Here is a 20,866-nt window from a genome sequence, read left to right on the forward strand (position 1 = left end):
TCTGACACTGGATTAAAGTGACACCAGTGCTCAATTCAATAGTTCAGTCACATTATTAATTTAAACAACATGGTACAGAGGAATATTAGCTTTATTGCCAGTACTTAAATGGATAGATTTACTTAAAATATTCACTCCATATTAGTTTGCATTATTTGCTCTTGTTAATTGGATTGAGGTACTATCTATATTGTTAATGAAATCCTGTGTTAAATGTTGGCTCAATGTTCAAATTCAACTCAACTCGATTTGATTGATTGAAAAAAAAAAATGTTTATAATAAGCACAGTTTGAGTTTAGTTTGTCTAGTGGAAATATGTTTATTATCCTTGACGCCTATTTCTGCCGTGAAGAAGTAATGTGTAAACATTACTGTGTTTCCGTCTGAAGGGCGCCGTAGCTAGTAAAATTACTGGGAAAATGAGACTTAACATCTTATGTCTCAAGTTGAAGAGCGAAATTGTAGAGCCGCTCAGAATTTTTGGGTTTTACAAGAATCCTGAGCGGCACTGCATTGTAAGGGGTAGAGCGTATCAATTACCATCAGCTGAACGTCCTGCTCGTCTCGTCTATTATTTTCATAAAAAAAATCTTATTCTACACAATTGCAAATTAAAAAAAGTGTAATATGGGTTTTAGGTAACAAGTAGAGTCATATTTTACAGTCTCTTAAACTGATTTTGTGACTTACCAAGGGAAAGCACATTGGCCATTACTTTGTATTGCACAAAAAGCAGCACCTATACAAATATTTTTTAGTCATAAGATTATGTGTTTACTGGTATATCGTAGCAAGATCTTAGAATTGATTACTTTTTTTATGTGACCATTAAAAAATGGTTGTAATAGAATAATTGCGAAACTTAAGTGGCAGTGGGCATAGTTCGGCTGTTGGGGCAGTAAAGTCCTCGAATGGCGACCACGTACCGGAAGACGCAGTGTTGGTAGGCCCCCCACAAGATGGACCGACGATCTGGTCAAGATCGCCGGAATACGTTTTATGAGGGCAGCGCAGGACCGATCGTCGTGGAAATCTTTAGGGGAGGCCTTTGTCCAGCAGTGGACTGATGATTACATGAATTGATTGATAGACCCCACATTTGACGACATGAATAGCTAAACGCATTGCTACTTCATGATATGGACTAATATCAGTGATTACATCTTAATTACGATATCCACAAGAGCTCCTAAATTGTCTTAAATTTGTGATGCATCATGGCGAAACTTATAAACAATAAAGGTCAATGGATTATTATTGTAAGATTTAAAATCACAACCAATAAAATGACCATCAAACAACATTGAGACTAGAAGCTAACCTAAATATCCTACTGAGTAAAAAAATGAAACCGGTACCAATATCGTATGTAAGAAGTACGTCATGACAGCATTCCAAAATGTATACATATATCTAAATGTAGCAAATGAACACCAAAAAGCGTATGCCTGTATTAAATTATGATTACGATAGGAATTAAAATGGGACGTGAATATTAACTCTCTGTGCCGGAAAAATTATTCCGCGAGAAGTATGCTAATCTTCTATAAAATTCTCGCCTTATATATAAAATTCTCGTATCCCGGTGTTTGTTACCAAACTCCTCCGAAACGGCAAAACCAATTTATTTGAAAATTTGTGTGTATATCGGGTACGTCTGAAGATCGGACGTCATTTAAATCAAATCAAATAAAAATCACTTTATTCAAGTAGGTCGCGGAAATGACACTTTTGAATGTCAAAAAAATATATATTATACCCCAAAAATTTTAATTATTGAATTTCTTTTATATTTCTTTATATGGCAACGTTTGCTGGGTCAGCTAGTATATTATAAGAATCGGTTAGAATCAGATTGAGCCAAAAAGAATCAATTCATAATTATCTATATTTTTTTAGAAAATCACGAATTTTTAATATTAATTGTGGTATAAACCCAAATAATTACAAATTCAACTGGACCATTACTTACAACCGCTCGCTACGAGCTTGTGCATATCTTCTCCAGATTTAATTCAGATATGGATCACAGTGTCAGTTGAAATTTAGATCAAGCGAAATTCGTGAGGAATGAATAAACCGACCGCACATACTCGTAGCACTGACGGATTCAGCCATTGAATCTATCTTTTTAAGTAACACCCAATCTATTTGGCGCACACGGAGAACTGGGTGAAAAACGGTCACTTTTTTTTCTGTTACTTTGTACACGTAGCAGTATGACCTGTTTTGATTACTTTATTTTTATTCACTCTAGTGTAAGTAATGCTTTTCGAAGTGATTAGGAAAATTCTTATCTTGTATCTTTTTAGTAGGGGAGCGAGGGGCTTGTTGTAACAGGGGTAAGTAGTAACAGGCTGTTTTCACTAGGATCTTAAACACTATTAACGTATTTATTTGACTCGATTTAACCTATAAACTGCGCCGCATCATGTTGCCATAGCCATTAGTCAGTGTCCCGCCGGCCGGCGCAGTGGGTGAAAGTGTGCAAGCGCTTCATTTCTGCCAGGTAATATAAAATTGTACTGTCGTAAAATTTCGGTTTTCGTTTTTAATACCGACAAATTTCAAACTTTCTATATCTTATTTCTATTCAAATTTATCCATCTCTGATAATGTATTTTTATGATTGCTAAATTGTTTAAATAGTTATCTTGATAAATGTTAAAAATCATACCATAGGGTTAGTAGTAACAAAATCCCGGGGCTTATTGTAACGTGTTACAACATACCCCAAGTTATGATGTGGATACCTACTTTTTCCTTTGTTTTAGAATGAGGGTGTACCAAAGAAAGCAAGAGCGGGTAACACAAGGCCAAGAACTCTACGAGTTATCTCAACAGTACTCGACACGATCGCACTTGTGGCGCACGCGTCTAGCGACAACTAGTATTTCTTAAACCTCTCGTGGTGTTTTTTGGTCTGCTTTAAATAATTTACACAATTATGGTTAACTGTGGAAGTTGTGGTCAGAAAGCAAGAGACTGTGTTCAATGCAGTTCATGTTCTAGGCATTTTGACTACCAATGCTCAGGTATTACCGAGGCCGGGTACCATAAACTTGGCATAGAAAGGCAGGCAGCCTGGAGATGTCCTTCCTGCAAATCTGGTGGATCAGCTGTTTCACCTCGTATAATTTCAGGAGAAAGCGGCTTATTACCCAAGCCAGTGACATTGGATCAAGTCATGCAAGAGCTCAGAAATATCAAACGCACAGTGGATTCGGTGTCAAACATTGTTGCGGGTATCGAAAGGATTAAAAGTGACGTCAGCGAGTTGAAAACCTCAATGGGTCAATTCACATTAAAATTTCAAGGTCTAGAAGAAAGGATCCATGTTATAGAACAAGCCCAAGCTGAGGTTCTGAAGCTAAGTGACCGTATTCTTACTATGGAAAGTGACCTGAATGACAAAAATCAGTGGATGCGGCTGAATAATGTGGAGATCAAAGGTGTTCCCATGAAGGACCGTGAAAACCTGGTTGAAATTATAAACAAAATTGGAAATAAAATTCAATATCCCATCACAAAACAAAATATAAATTTTTTGGCGAGAGTGCCTTCGAGAGATGGCCTAGCCGACAGGCCAAGCCGATTATAGTTTCATTTTTAAATAGGTATGTGAAAGAGGATTTAGTTGCCTCTGCACGTTCATTCAAGAAGTTGATTGCTGCGGACATTGACTTGCCAGGTACCTCGCCAATATTTATTAATGACCATTTAACTGTGGAAAATAAGATCCTTCTTAAGAAAACTAAAAAATTGAAGGAAGAAAAGAACTTTGTTTTCGTCTGGGTAAAAAACTGCAAAATATTCGCAAGAAAAAACCCGGGATCCAAAATAATAACTATCAAGAGCGAGAAAGACTTGTTAAAAATGCAGTGAGGTCTATTTGTTATACTAACTCAGTTTGTTATATTATATTTGTAAGTGTTGTTTATAATTTAATTCATAGCATTAATAACTTTATCACTAAGTATTTCCCGCTTCGAGGTATGTCATTAGCTGCTAATGAGCGACGTATTGTGTGTTTTGTGTTATTCTATTTTACTGAGGTGTACCTACATATTTTAATGCGGTACAGTCAAGCTTGTTTGAACCTTATATACTCATATCATATGCTTTATTATTTAACAAAATTATCTAGTTATTCACTTATCTGTGCTGGAATTCGATGCAAAACAATGATTTCAATTTTTTATTTTCATTTTTATAAACAATTAAGAAGTGTTATACCGGTTTCAAATGGCTAACCTATTAATTTATTATCAAAACTGTCGTGGGCTTCGGACTAAAACATTATCTTTTTACCGTAATGTCGCAATAAATAATTATGACATTATTTTGTTAACTGAGACTTGGTTGCTTGATAGTATTTTTGATAACGAGTTATTCGATGACAGGTACTTAGTTTACAGGCGTGACAGACATTATGTTCTTACAGGTCAGAAAAAGGGTGGCGGTGTGGCTATAGCACTTCACCGTCGATATACATCTTTGTGTAATGTGGATTGGTTATCGAGCGCAGAGGATTTGTGGGTTTCTGTCAAACTGCGTAACTCTCGGAGGACGGTAATTACATTGAATATATGTGTCTTATATTTATGCAATCAAAAAGGAGGTTTGAATTTCTTTCAACAATTAGATAGCTTTTGTCGGAATCTTAGTAACATAGTTGATTGTAATTTGTCACAGAAATTTCTTGTTGTTGGAGACTTCAACATGAGTGACATTTTATGGCTTCAGTCTGACGTTGGTTATGTACATTCTATTCCTACAAATCCCCGAAAGCAAGAATTTATTAATCACATGAACCATTGCAGCCTTAGGCAATATAATTTTCATAAAAATAATATAGGTGGCATCTTGGATTTAGTTTTCTGTAATGACTTCGTTTCGGTTGCGCCTTGCTCCGATCCCCTTACGCCTGAGGATGCCCTGCACCCGAGCCTAATTATTCAACCCTTATTTATCGAACTATGTGCACTTGACACACCAAAACGCACTGCTTATTCTTACATACGAGGTGACTACGACAAAATATGTTTACATTTATCGCAAATTGACTGGGACAATAGCCTTGCTTTAGGTAGTGTTGACGATGCGGTTAATTACTTTTATTCAATCCTTTATAAACTTAGAGAACAATTTATTCCAATGCGTACTACAAAGATAGGCCAGTATCCGCCATGGTATAATACTCCATTAATAAAAATGATAAAAGAAAAATTTAAGTACCTCAAGAAATTCAAAATTTATGGTAATAAATCAAACGAACACAACTTTAGACTACTTAGAAATAGAGTTAAAGCAGCTGAAGATAATTGTTATAAAGAGTACATAACCAAAATAGAAAATAACATTGCTGCCAACCCTACGAAGTTTTGGTCTTATATGAAGAGTAAAAGGGTTAGTAGTATATATCCTGCAACAATGACTTATTCTGGTACTAGCAGTGACATTGTTCCAGGAATCTGCGATCTATTCTCTTCATACTTTCGATCGACTTTTTTGGCTCCTGACACTCAACCTGACAGTGTTTCGTCTTTTCCAAATTTACAAAATACGTCTTGCAGTATTTCCTCTATTGAAGTGTCTGCAGAGGAGGTTCGACGATCCTTGAATCATCTAGATCTTAGTAAGTCAGCTGGTCCCGACACCATACCAGCACTACTTCTAGTTAATTGCGCCAACGAACTGTTAAAGCCAGTGACAATACTCTTTCGTCGTTCCGTTACTGAGGGAATTATGCCAGCTATATGGAAATCAGCATTAATATCACCGATTCACAAGAAAGGTTCTAAAAATCAAATAGAAAACTACAGACCTATTAGTAAGTTATGTTTGTTAGCAAAAATCTTAGAGCGTATTGTGTACAACCAGCTATACACTAACATTAAATCAACGTTTATCCCTCAACAGCACGGTTTCTTGAGAGGAAGGTCAACTGTAATAAATCTAATTACTTTTAATGATTACTCAACATTTCATATGGATAAAGGTTCTCAGGTTGACACTGTCTATACTGACTACAGCAAGGCTTTTGACCGTATTGACCATAGTATACTATTGTCAAAACTATATTCTCTAGGCATCCATGGTGATTTGTATAGATGGTTTTCTTCCTACGTTCTAAATAGGTCTCAAGCGGTTGTTCTGAATGGTTATACCTCGACGTGGGTTAATATTCCGTCAGGCGTTCCTCAGGGATAATTGTTGGGACCCTGCTATTTGTTATATTTATTAACGATATCAGCTCATGCTTTTCGAATTCAGAGTTTTTATTATTCGCTGACGACATGAAAATCTTCAAGACTGTTAACAATCTTCATGATGCTTTACTTCTCCAAGATGACTTGAACAGGCTGGATAACTATTGTACACTCAACAAGTTAGATTTGAATGTCTCTAAATGCTTTTTTATAAACTTTTCTCGTAAACGAAACGTTTTTGAATATAACTATAAGATTAAAAATCAAAATTTACTGTTATAAAATATACTCAGACAACATCGAGAGAATCCAAAGGAAATTCACGCGTTACCTGTCATATAAATTTAATATACCAATGTCTGAATATCCACAGCGAAGCCTGATGTTCCATCTAGTTCCATTACATCAGAGGCGAAACATATCTGACATCGCGTTCTTACTGAAATTAGCCCAAAATAACATTGATAGTCGGGAGCTTCTTAGCAAAATTAATCTTAATGTTCCTACTCGTAGTCTTAGGAAACCGGCTTTGTTTGGCATCGATTCCAGCCACACTAACTACCGGAAAAATAGCTTTTTTCTTCGTTGCATGCGGCAGTTCAACAAGCTTAACCATGTTGACCGTTTTGACCTCTTTACTTGTAGTCCTCGTGTAGCTAAGAATGTGCTTACCAAAGACAGTGTCGATGTAAGTCTAACATAAAAAAAAGAAAGCACTTAATCTCATATGTTAGAACCTATTTTGTGTTACAGTATTGTTTGTGTTATATATTAATCTGAGCTTAAGCAATTTAAAAACATATGTGGAAGCTTGTAATTAGTATTTATTAATCTATTTGTTGTGTAAAATTTGTAAAAATGGCTGTAAGTTTCCCAAATAAAACAAAATAAAAAAAAAAATTATCGGCAGCTGAAATTTTAGAAAAAAAAAACAGTATTCGAACAGGGACGAGTAAAAAAAGAAGGACTCCGTGTCTTCTACAGGGAGAACCATTAAGCATTAAAGGACGTTTAAACGTAGCATCTCTTTGGGACCAATTCTTCATCCAATCTAAATACGTCGGCCCACTGCAAAAGATTATAAAGATAATCAATCTGAGCATTGAGTAAAGTAGCATAGTAAAGAGTGTCTATCACAAAAGATCACACTGGCCGCAGTGAAAGATCCCTGATCCCTAAAGATGCTTTACCAACATAACCATAACCATAATCATATACCGCCACTTCAGACAAGTAGCGCATTTATGAAAAGAAACAACAAGAAATGCATTGCCCCTTCTTTAAGTCAGTATTGAAAGCTTTAACATTTTACAAAAGTTGCAATGTAAAAAAATACTCCAAAGAATTATTAGAACAGTATGCACATCAATAGTGTGGTTATATAAAGGAATTATGCGAATACCTTTCTAAATGTAATATGAAATAAATTTTATGCACTATTCACCAATAAACTAATCTGCTGGTGCCTGTAAGTGTTTTGAAAACTGCACCAAAATCAAAACACAGGATAAACCTAAAAGTATCTTAAAAATAAACGCTTCCCGTTTGTAAATAAGTTAATATGTAATAGTATTACATTATTAAAATGTAACTTTAATGTAATAGGCATTTAAATAAATATTTTTCCAGTTACTCTAACTATAATCTTAATTGAAATCCATGCAAATATAAATTTATGCGAGCTTTTTCTTTGCTAAAGCTATCTGCAAGGAAAATAGATACGATTGAAGGAAATAAGCAGCAACATGACCTCTTCCGTGAAACTACGCTAAAAGTTTATATCGCTGCAAAATTTTTAATTATTGGAGCTTAGCCACGATTACAACATTAACTTTTGATACGCTGGAATTATAATACTGCTAATTAGATATAATTTGAAATAAATGGCGGTCTTACTCGCATTCAGTTAATGCGAGTAAGACCGCCATTTATTTATTTTTATAGATTGTGTGATATGGTTGACATAAATAGATTTGTCTTTCTATCAGAACATAATTATGTTAAATATGAGAATGCGTAAATAAATGTATTTAATATCTTATTAAAAAGCCGTGTTCAACGCTAAGAAGTCTCCCTTTCTCGTTTCCCTTCGATTCGAGATCATTACTGTATCTGCCACAGCCTGTATTGGCATACTCGACGTCTAATATATCGAGGGACGTTCAGTACCGCTTGGAAGAGAAGGCCAAACTGGCCTCTGAGCTTGGTGTTCTTAGTAAGGCAAAACAGTACTTTACTACGAGCCACCGGCCGCATATATATGCGGTGAAAATTGGGCCTTACATGGAGTTTTGTTTTCACCTCTAGGCAGGCGCTCCCCAGTACAAGTTTCTTCCAATTGACCGCATATAACGATGAGCTGCTCGAATCATCGACAAACAAATAATTTCCGGTAGGTTTAATTCCCTCCCAGTCCCAGAGAGGTCTGGACCGTACTACAGCTCGAACACGAATGCCTCGAATGTTTCATTCTTGCAGAGTAGGAAAATACATTTCCGTATTGAAGACTCTGAAACGGGGCCCATAAGTCGGACTCAGGTGTCCGCATATACCTGCAATCGAATTCCACCACCGGATATTACGTCATAATGCGTCCGCATTATGTTAACATCTGGCATTTTAAAGCCGCCTGATTTGCAAGATATTTCACACTTTGAGGCATCGATTACCTTAGACTTCGACTTAGGGACCTTCAAGAATAGAGCACACTCGCACCTTAAAGTCCAGCAACACATCATTTGACCCGTAGTGTTGCGGATGCGGTGTCCTCATAACCCACCACGTGAGCATCTTGTGCCTCTGCTTTTGTATAAAAAAACGGAAGTGTTTTATTTGATTTTAGAATATTTATATATTACAAAAATTTAAATCTTGAATGCATCAACATCAAGCTTTCAACGAAAAATATTGTACCACAAGTCTGTGAACTCTGATAACGTAGCAATTTTCGCGCATAGTACGACTAATCATACGGCGAAAAGGGTAACCCGATCTGACATGTGATACTTATCTGGTCCCAGATTTAAGTGTTAGTGTTTAAATCGTAACATCAATTATTCACACATTAACGTGCTATCAGATATGCTCACTGATTCCACGCACATTTACTCAACAGCAAAAGTAAAATCTTGATTGCGAAAATTGGAGTCTGACTGTAATTTTACAACTGACGTACAAATTGTTTTTAATCACTCTTACTTTTATTGTTCCACTATGACTAATTGTAATCACTTTAACAGAAGCGCATGGGAAAAACGAGCATTCTGTTTAACTGATGGTGATCACAACCGCTTATATTCTCATGCAAAACCAGTGGAATCCTAGGAGCATTGGCAGTCTTTTGAGAAGTGTAAGCACTTTTTTGTAAGTACTTATATGGTAATATCCTGGACACACCGCGTAAAGAAGCTCATTCCATAATATGTTTGGATGTGGAAGAAAGTTCCTTGTAAACCGCTCCGTAGAAGAGGACCACACATTCATATGAGGATAGATAGATATGTATAAGATACATATCTATCTATCCTCATACATTCATTTCATGGTGAGGATAATATCGAAGTTATTGGCATGTCATGCGGTAGCAGAAAAGCCCTCAATGACCAATGTCGAGTTAAATTATTCTCAGCTTGGTGAAAAGCTTAATGCAGAGTGCGTGTTAATATACGTTATTAATTTGCGTTAATAAAGTTTATCAACCAGCGTACGATTAAGGTATATATTATTTTTACGCATGCGATAAGATATAAATCATCATTTATTTTAGTTTGTAGTTTACATTATCTATGGTTAAAATGGTATCTGACCAGAAATATCTATAGTTTAATAAGCCTAATAAATTACTATACAACTGCCTACAAAAGATACAACCCGTTGAATAGTAGTCTCTAGGGCGGAAAACACCGACTCAGTTCGGAGTATTCAAACTTTGTTACTAAAATAACTCAAACACAGCTCTCATGTAATGTTTAACTATCTCAAGTGTTGAACTTACTTGCTTGCTATTTTCTGGGATTCTCTGATCCTATATCAAAGTATTTTTATACCTTATATTTTTATTTATATTAAGTCTCACCTATATATTTAAAGAGAGGTGTGAGGAGCTACGTAGTGTCCTTAAGGGGACAACCCAATTAGTCCGGCTTGCCCGAGGAAGTGCCACTTTTTACATAAAACTGAAGTGAAGCAGCAGCTTAGCTGTTATCAATGGATTACTAGACGTCCACGATCCATGTGTGTTATGATGGATGACAAGAGACTGGCTGCCTCTTACAGCACATCCACATGGCTACAGGTTCCATGTTAGAACAGTACAAACAGCAAAGATGGTGATTCTGGATTTCAACGCTCACCACGGCGGATGGCTTAGCTCGAGCACCACCGATCATTCCAGAACTTCCTTGAGCAGTGTTTCCGGGACAATACGCCATGTACCTTCATAAAAGCGCCTACAGCTTCCTTAAAGGCCGGCAACGCTCCTGTGATTCCAGAATGTGGGCAGAGGTGATCACTTAACACTAGGTAACCCCTACGTTCGTTTGTCCTCCTTTTCCATTAAAAAACGAATATGATTTCTCGTAATTCGGTTCCTAAATTTTACAAACATTAGATATCAGTCTACCTAAAGGTCAAACAATAGGAAGGACGAGACTTAGAGTGGCATAGATGGTACAATGCGCAACTTTTCCTCAGCGTGATTTCATGCACGATTTGAAACAAAATGTAATTTTTATACAGAAGGTGTGGGAAGTATTGACTTGGGTTTGCCTTACACTAACTAGTAAACTAATATTGCAACATGAAACAGAACAATATGTTGTAATTGATTTCAATTAATCCATTATTTTTTATATCATGGATGAATGATGGACCTAGACAATGACTTTGAGTTAAATTATATAATCCACTAAACGTTAATATTAAAATATCATTTCAGACACGGACTGATACTTTCATTGCGCTTTTCCAGAGCTACACAGCTTTCGTTAGCGTCTACAGCAGCAACTTTTTCTGCCTCCAAGTAGTAATGGTTAAGAACTTTTTGTGTTTCGGCTTAATGTGCGTCGAATATAGTAATGTTACTTGGCTAAAACTAAAGACTGTAACAGTTTGAAGCTAAAGTTTGGTCGGTTCTGTTGTGAACTGTATGTTGTCTGCGCGTAAATCCGCGCGTAAGCCGCTGTTTGGTTCCAAAGGCCGTACGCCCGTTACTTCATACGGCTAAGACGCGTTTAGGACGTGTGATTAACGTTAACGACTGGCTGGGATAGAGTGAAGATTCTTGGCTCATTGCGTTCCTCGCAGACTTTAGCGTGTCATTATGGACAGACGGCTTCCTAAGTGCCGGTCAGAATATTGTGGATTTTTGAGATTTCTAAACGGCACTGTATGGGCAGGATATATAATTAAGCATGAGGTGAACTTAATCGTCGCATCACTTATTTTAAAAATGAAAACAACAATACTGTCGCGACAAGCAAAGCTAGCGGGCGGCAGACTGTCTTTGACGAAGCGGAAGACATCGGAAAGACCTGGAGTGAAATTAAAATAGATGCTCAGGACGAAGTTAGGGGATACAGGAACTTAAATGAATGAAATGAAGATTTCTATAAAACTAATCCTAAGGAAAATAAGGTTAATGATCCTTGCGTAGGGATCTGCATCATATAATTTAAAATCATTCTATCTAAAAGAGCTCCATGTGCTTTTTATTGAAGTCAACCTTTTGGCGCATATATTTCAAAGGTCGTTTGGCAGTTGTAGCTATTATGAAAATATTGCTTTTCGTTTGGCTACACTTTTTCTGATAAATTGGAAGATAACGTTATTTAGTATTCATGAATTTATTTTCCTGCACCGATAATAAATGTTCTTCGATGTCAACACCACACGGCTAAATATAGTTTCCTTATTACTTAACTACTTTCCTTTAAGAAATGCGTAGAACAAAATGTGATAAAAAAACTATAGTTATTTAATTATCAACTTTATTATGTCATTGTTAAAATATTCTCCATAAGTATAACTGCACTTTTTATACTAATAAACTCTTTTTCTCATTCACTTCAACAGTATTTTTAGGGCATTTTTGAGATGAAAAAAGTCACAAGTGCCTCCTTGTCAGGTCAGGGCTTTTTGCAACATGGCTCATAAGCTCTGCGTTTTTCACCATCAAAAATTCATATTGTCTGACTGATCTTATCTGGTATTATCGTGGTGCAAGATAATATGGTGTTTACTGTTTAATTTTACGACGTCCGTCAACATTTTAGCGCTGTACAAAGCGTAGGTCCGGCCACACATGGAGTATTGCTGTCATCTCTGGTCTGGCGCACCCCAGTATCAGCTCGATTCATTTGACCGCATGCAACGCAGAGCAGCTTGAATTGTTGGGGACCCAGTGCTCTGTGAAAGGCTGGATCACTTGGCGTTGCGTAGAGACATCGCTTTAATAGTGTTTCCTCTACCGCATTTATCACGAGGAGTGAGAGAATCCTATCACCTGATTCCTGCCGCCGAATTCTACCTTCGCACGACACGCCACAACTGTGGATATCATTCCATCCGATCCTATCTGTATGTGTGGCGGTCCTCCACAGTACGGTTTTCAAGGAGCTTTCTTCCACATACTATAAAGCTGTATAATGAACTTCCTTGTGCGTTGTTTCCGGGACGATACGACATGGGTACCTTTAAATAAAGCGCGTACACATTCCTTAAAGTCCGGCAATGCTCCTGTGATTTCTCTGGTGTTGCAAGAGAATGTGGGCGGCGGTGATCACTTAAAATCAGGTGACCCGTACGCTCGTTTGTCCTCATTTTCCATAAAAAAACATACGAATACGATTTCTTGTTATACGGTTCTTTTCTTTTACACATTAGATATTTTTCTACCAAAAGGTAAAACAGTAGGAAGGACGGGTTTGAAGAGTGGCATAGATGGCACAACTTTTACTCAGCGTGATTTCTTGCACGATTTGTAACAAAATGTGATTTTGATTGGGTTTGCCTTACTTACTAGTAAACTAATATGGCAACATGAAGTAGAACAAAATATAGTTACTGATTTAAATTAATTTATTACTTCTATCATGGATGGATGATGGACCAAGACAATTACTTTGAATTAAATTACATAATCTATAAAACGTTAACATTAAAATATGATTTATGACATGGACTGATACTTTCACGCTGTAACAAGACTTAAAATCTTACTTTTCACCATTACGAGTGCAATCGTGGGCCGGTCAGAATTTTGGGGATTTTCAATATTTCTAAACGGTACTGGATTATTATGGGCAGAATGAATGAAAGAATGAAAATTATATAAAAAAAATATTTCAAAAATGAAAACAACATTACTGTCGCGTCCAGCCAAACCTAGCGGGTGGCAGCATCATTGACGAAGCGGAAGACATCGGAAAGACCTGGAGTGAAATCAAGAGAGATGGTCTACACCAATCGCGATGGAGATGCACTGAGGATAAAGGAAGCTAGGGGATATCGGAATTTAAATGAATGAAATGAAGGATTCTATTAAACTTATCCTAAGGCAAATAAGATCAATAATCCTTGCGTAGGGACCTGCATCATATAATTTAAAATTATTCTATCTTAAAGAGCTCCATGTGCTTTTTATTGAAGTCGACCTTTTGGCGCATAAATTTCAAAGGTCGTTTGACAGTTGTAGCTTTGATGAAAATATTGCTTTTCGTTTGGCTACACTTTTTCTGATAAATTGGAAGATAACGTTATTTAGTATTCATGAATCAATTTTCCTGCACCGATAATAAATGTTCTTCGATGTCAACACCACACGGCTAAATATGGTTTCCCTATTACTTAACTACTTTCTCTTTAAGAAATTCGTAGAGATAAATGTGATGAATGAAACTCCAGCGAGTTATTAATTATCAACTTTGTTACAATATAATAAAGTCATAGTTAAAATATTTTTGATAACCATTAATGCACTTTTTATACTAATATACTCCTTTTTTTATAGCCTTCAACAGGCGTTTCGGGGCATTAGGAGGTGAAAAAAGTCACAGGTGCCAGGTCAGTACTTTTTGCAACACGGCTCATAAGGTCTACGTTTTCACCTTCAAAATTTCACTTGTCTGAATGGTCGTGTAGGAACTGGTACTATCGTGCTGTAAGATGATACGGTGTTTAGAGTTTAATTTCATGAAGTCCGTCAATATCTTCCGGAAACAAATGGTCACCTACCAATAATTATTATTCATGGCTCGACACTTATGTTTGTGTTAGTTCATCTTGAAGAGCCCCTAAAGTGTTTTGCTGATTTGTTTTGGGATCTAACAATAAATTCATATATGACGACTCTTCCTTGAATATGGTAAACATGGTTTGTTGCATGAGTCTCATGAAAATGTGTGAGATCAACCGAGAGCATTACTTCACACTATGCCATAATAGCTGTCTGTTATTTCTGTTACTGAGATTGACAGGACCACGTTTAATTTATGCAAGACCAGTTATAAATAGTCATTTCCCGTGGTGGTTCATCGCATCGCAAGTTTGAGGCTGAGCTAAGCTCTGCTGCACTAAAAATATACTTGCAATAGTAGACAATCATGCTACCAGCATTTCCATGAGTTAAATACGGTGTGGTTTTCAAGGAACTTTTCCCCACGTACTACAAAGCTGTGGAATGAGCTTCCTTTGAGAAAAACTGAAATTTTTTTTACAAATGAGCAACATTTTAACAAACAAAAGGACCGTATTTATGCTCAATTAGTCGACAGAGTCCAACTTGGGCACAATTCAGTGATGGTTTGGTGCGTGACTGAGCGACTGAACCAAACTATTGTGAAAAACGTACCAAACATCGGCACAAGTCTATCAAGATAACATTCTTGAGAAGGTAAAAGGTAGAAGTGAAGCTCCATAACAACGCCATGTTCAATAACCAAGAATGGTCCTTCCAGCAGTACTCGGTGCCGGGCCAAAGGGTCGGTCTTGGTTTGAAGCGAGCATTTCGGACTTCATCAGTGCTGAAGACTGGCCGTCGTCTAGTCTCGATCTTAATCCCTGGTAGATTATGATTTATGGTCAGTTTTTGAGAGTACGGCTTGCTCTAAACGCCATCATCATTTGGAGTCCCTAAAACAATCTGTACGATTAGCAGTGAATAATTTTCCCATGGAAAGAGTGCGTATTTCTATTGATAACTGGCCTCAACGTTTTAAGGACTGTATTGCAGCCAATGGAGACCACTTAGAATAAGCTTTTATATTTTAAATTGTTTTATATTTATGTATTAAACTAACACACTGTACAAATAATAAATGGTATTTGCAATAGATTTTTTTTATTTGTTTAAGTATTTATGGTAGGACTAGGTATAAATGGAACAAAATAAATAAAATTAAATCTTTGTCAACATTACTAGTCCTCATTTTTCACCCATTATAACAACAATTATAATAATATTCAAAAGCGGATGCTGGTTTTTGGTTTTAATTAAGGAAAAGAACAATATTATGATTCAGCTTTCCAAGTCTTGTCAAATACGTGATGGTATAAGGATGGCACAGAGAGATGATTGACAAATTTTAAATACAGAAATTAAAATAATTAAAAACATTTTGATCTGTGACACGAGTTTCTAATATTGCTCAAAGAAGTTTTCACATCAAAAATCACATGGGATAATATGTGTGCCTGTTCAATGGGACAGGCACGTTGTTGAAAGCTAGGGAATGCATATTTTATAATCTGTCCTTGATGGAATGAAGCCATAAAATTTTTAGTAGGCCCTCGACTGAATATACCGTGGTCCATCGCAATTAATTATTTATTATTTGGCACTACGAGGCGAGTAAATTAATTGCTTTGGGAAAACCTGATGGAATTTTAACGATTCTCCTTTAATGAAATTGAACATTTCAGAGGTAGAAAATTCTTACAATACCTCAAATTTTAACAGGTCCTTATTTCAGGACCTTTGAATTGATTTGTAAAATTATCTATTATTATAGAATTTATTAAGTCTTCACAGATGAAATATCTTCAGCTCTGAGTAAATTCTGATAATTTCCACTTTACTTCTATAGACTTTAAACGCAGTTCAACTCATTTTACTAAAAATGTGATTATTTTTGAGTCATGCTATAGTAAGGGCTAAATTATGGAGTTGTCGTTTTGTTTTGAAAACATTTGTTTTGTACACAGAACAGGTAAAATACATTAAACTATTGTGTGGTTTTATAACGCAATTTAACATATTGCACAGCAAATTGATTGGTTTCTTTTTTAATTAGTAGGGAAACAATTTATATTGTTTGGGTCCAGGTCTGACGAGTACGGAGAATGTCGTAGGTATTCTAAACGTAGGTCCTATAGAATTAAGAAAACCTTTTTTGAGAGACTTCTCCAGCCATGTGAGTCATCAGTTGTTAGTTGATAACTTTTGTTTCGTATTAATTTACATTTACTTTTTTGACTTACTCGTGTAAGGCATTGACTATTTGACGTTTGAGTATGTTTGTTGCCTCACTTTACATATTATATTGTAATTGAAATCATTTGTAAAACGATGAAAATGTAAATATTGATTTAAAAGAGTGGCAATGAGTTTCTTGCTACATCTTCTCATTTCCTCAACCCTTTTCGAAGTAGCGGTAAATTCAATAAGAATAAATATTTTTTTTTGATATTCATAAGTGTCATTTCTGTGACCTACATGAATAAAGTTATTTTGATTTGATTTAATTTAAAAGAAATTGAAGTAATAAGTAAGAATGGTTGTAATGCTATGAAATACATTTGAATGGGTATCATCTTGATACGACATTCTTTTTATACTATTATTTGTTTATCTGACAACGAATAGGTGTAATAAGAAAGTTGTGTAGTCGAGGCATATTGTGTCCTGAGAAAATATACAAATAAATGTAAAAACTTGAGAGATACTTGGAAAGCAACGTAAGAATTATTGCTTCTTATTTTTAACGTCGCAAGTCCCTATACAATAATGCTTCTCACAGTCTGCTGAAAAGCTTTACAATTGTCCGCGTTTTTAATAAAAAATGGCCTACTGGTTTAGCTTGGTCTACATACAACTTTGAGTATTTCTTGCGATTCTGTAATTATTTTAGATAATTCTCATAATAATACCTAATAAATTGTCTTTTGTTTTTGTCGCCTCCGGAATGAATATATCGTCAAATAGTCTACTGACCCAATTTCAATCAAAAGCTATGATCATAAGGTACATTAAAACCATATTGTACGAATAATAAAATTAAAAATAATTTTAAATAAAAGAAACAATTTAAATAAAAAAATATATGAATAATATTTCTTTATCTACTATTATTGTTGTTCTGTATCTAAACATCGCCTAATCAAAACAGGAACCAGAAGAGACCTTTTGCTATTATTATATTTATAAAATGTTGACGTGAAAATAAAGAAGAGGTTATAAAAATTTGAGTAAGTTTTTAGAGACTATATCTTATTATGCAAATCATGACCCTTAGCGGATAGCAGACAAAATAAAATTTCAGATAGGAATATCTACAAGCGAAATTAAGTTTTTCAAGCTTACTAAATTGGAAATTGACTGTCGTTGACTTACCTATAAGTATAAACGAAAGATATTTTTTACTTATTTTTTTTTAATAACACAAACTGTTTATGCAATTGAACTAATAAGTAATATATTGATATAAGATAACATTATAATATTATAAAGAAAACTAAATTTAGAAATACTTGAAAAATTGTACGTTAATATAACGTTAATAAAACCCCTATTATAAAGTTATAAAAGCCCTCGCACCAATTTACATGTCAAAATTATATTTTTTATATTTAAGTTAATTTGATTGATTGAGTGTTGATACTAAATTTATCGAAATAATGTCATGTAAGTACTATATTACTTTCAAAAACTAGCTACCCGTGGTGCATATGACATACCTATTATATTTTTTCCTGATAATAGGTTCACGCTCAGCTAATTTATAAGTCAAAACCTGAAAATATATTAGACTTTGCCGCGGATGCAATTAGCATAAGAAATGAATAAGTATTTGAAACCTATTAGATTACTCTTTTGTATTTTTAAGCCTTTAAACAGATTTATTGAATGCTGGAATATCTGTCCTTGAGTCACATTTCACTTCACCCGAAGTTTAATACGAGATTTTTTTTAACGACACCCTTGAGGGTTTGATGTATTATAGAAACTTAAACATATTCACCAGAATTTATTTTGTAATTTATTTTACATATGAACGGATAATACTTCATACAAAACTCGCACAACTGCCTTCACTCCCAACTATATAACAAACCCAATATATCAACCTTATTCGGTTGGGTTTCGGTCGAATTGCGCTTATATTTTGTTAAGGCACAATAATTCCAGTACTTTTTCATCGGGAATATGATTTTATTTGTACACAGTTCCCTTATTTATGTACTTAACAACTCCGGACCTTGAAAACCCCAAATTCTGATCGGCACCGCAATTATAGCGCTCGTCTCCTTGAAGATGTTAAGTCTCGTTTGCCCAGTAATTTCACTAGCACTTTCACTTCAAACTGAAACACAAAAATGCTTACACATTACTGCTTCACGGCAGAAATAGGCGCCGTTGTGGTTCCCATAATCTAGCCGGCATCCTGTGCAAAGGAGCCTCTCACTAGCGAAGGTAATATTATATTAAATTGAATTGTTTACTGCGATGGTAATTTTATGTGATAATAAGTGAACGCACTTTGACTGAGTGCAGCCAAGTCGTTACGACTTGGAAACATCTTCAAAAGCAGTAAGAAATTATCCAAACAATCACATTACTACGAGCTCTAGTTTGACCTTTCCTTAGTAATTGAGTCTTGCTAGAGTGGCCTTTCTGACGGCGCTGCACTCATCGCGATGTTTTTTAATTCTGTCGGTTCCAACCGACAATGCTCCAGCATTGCGAGAATACTCGACGTAAGGACTCTCAGTGACGTTTTTAATCAGATCATTCCACCGTGTAGATGACCGCTATTCCATACAATAGGTCGGGCACAAAAGTCTTATCGCATAAAATCTCTTTGGCTATTCTATTGGTATGTGACTAGTTTTAACAATATAAGCGCACTCATATTAATCTGTTAGTGCGATATAAATAAAAGTAGTTTAAAAAACACGCTTTGGTTGAAAAATAATGGTTGAAATTTAAAATGAACATCAATTCCTGCCTTATCGACGATAAATGAAAAAATTAAATAACAAAAATGTTATTTTGCGAATAAAAAATTGGAATAATTTTATCAAATGTATATAATCTATTGTCAGCGGTCCTCGATAAATCTACGAAGTTTGAACAAAATCTGGCCGTTAAAGTGGGTCAAAATCGCGCCCAAATGTGTCGGTTACAAACAAACATACATACAGCTGAAGCTCATAAAAAGCGTGTAATAAAATACTCAAATTGAGTTCCGAGAAAACTGTTTTTATTTACATGTTAAGAGTAGAGCAATGCTTCGCTTACGAGGAGTGCAATAGTAAAATATTGTTTCGAGCATATTTTTCATTTCTTTTCTTTCTGTCAAAATGAGTGAGTCCAATGAAGAAATTCGATGTATTTATTTGAAAATTTATTGGAACAATGCTCGATCGCTGCGAAATAATTTGTGACCATTATTGACATTAGGTCAATAAAGGCATAGTTAGTAAGAGTAGCACAAAGTTGGTTTAAGCGTTTTTAATCCAGGAATCTTACTGTCAATGGTTCGGTAATTTTGATGCACTGAGTACTCATTTGCGATTATTTGCTGATCATAATCAAACCTAATCATTCCTGAAGAGACTGAAAACTGATGATGAAAGTGGATTACGTATGAACAGAACGTCTGATTAAGATGAAGACTGATGTATTTGATAATAATAATATACTCATTTGCGATTCTTTACTGATCATAATCAAACTGAACCATTTTGATAACTGATGATAAAAGTGGATCACGTATCATGAGAACGTCTGACAAAGATCATTATTTAAGGTTGGTAAGCTTTCACAGACTGTGGCAAACCCGGGTTCACCCGCAATAAGATGATTCTTTGTGTATGTTAGGATGGGAAGGGCATTTTTTGTTATTTACGTGAACGCCGAACACAACCATTTGGGTTTCGTTAGTCAACAATTACCGATGATGAGATTAAAGTAAGAAGTTAAGAGAAAGCGGCCTCCATTGGTGAATTAAAGGGTCTTTCATCACGATAACACTAGATCACACAAATCTTTAGTCTCTTTCAAAATCGGACACTCTTGTCGAAGTGGTCGAAGCCGCAAAGATGATTCGACATTAGTCGTCGTTGGTCTCCTTAGTTTTAGGTGTCACTGCCACCCGCGCGTTGCTCCTCCACTTTACTCCACCACAGTTGTCTGGTCACTGCTTTAATTAGATCCATCCATCGCGTGGGTGAGCATCCTCTCGCTCTTTTCTTCTCCACCCCTAGCCCTGCACTATCAACCGCTCAATCGATGCTTCATTTCTGAAGATGTGGCCAAAGAATTTCGGAAATCGTAAAGGCACAGTCAACGATAGCCTTTATTTTATCTTCAGTTCTTCCAAGATGGAATGGTTGGCTTGCAAAGTATTAAGTGGTTTTGTTGATCCTTTTGTCC

At 35.6% G+C, this 20,866-nt stretch overlaps 1 pseudogene; it reads left to right on the top strand.

The window, feature by feature from the left end:
- The first annotated feature begins 2,948 nt into the window (after positions 1–2,948).
- LOC126975717 (uncharacterized) lies at positions 2,949–4,015 on the top strand (annotated as a pseudogene).
- The last annotated feature ends 16,851 nt before the right edge of the window (positions 4,016–20,866 follow it).

The sequence above is a fragment of the Leptidea sinapis genome, chromosome 37, assembly GCF_905404315.1.
Source record: "Leptidea sinapis chromosome 37, ilLepSina1.1, whole genome shotgun sequence".
NCBI classification, from domain to species: Eukaryota; Metazoa; Arthropoda; class Insecta; order Lepidoptera; family Pieridae; genus Leptidea; species Leptidea sinapis.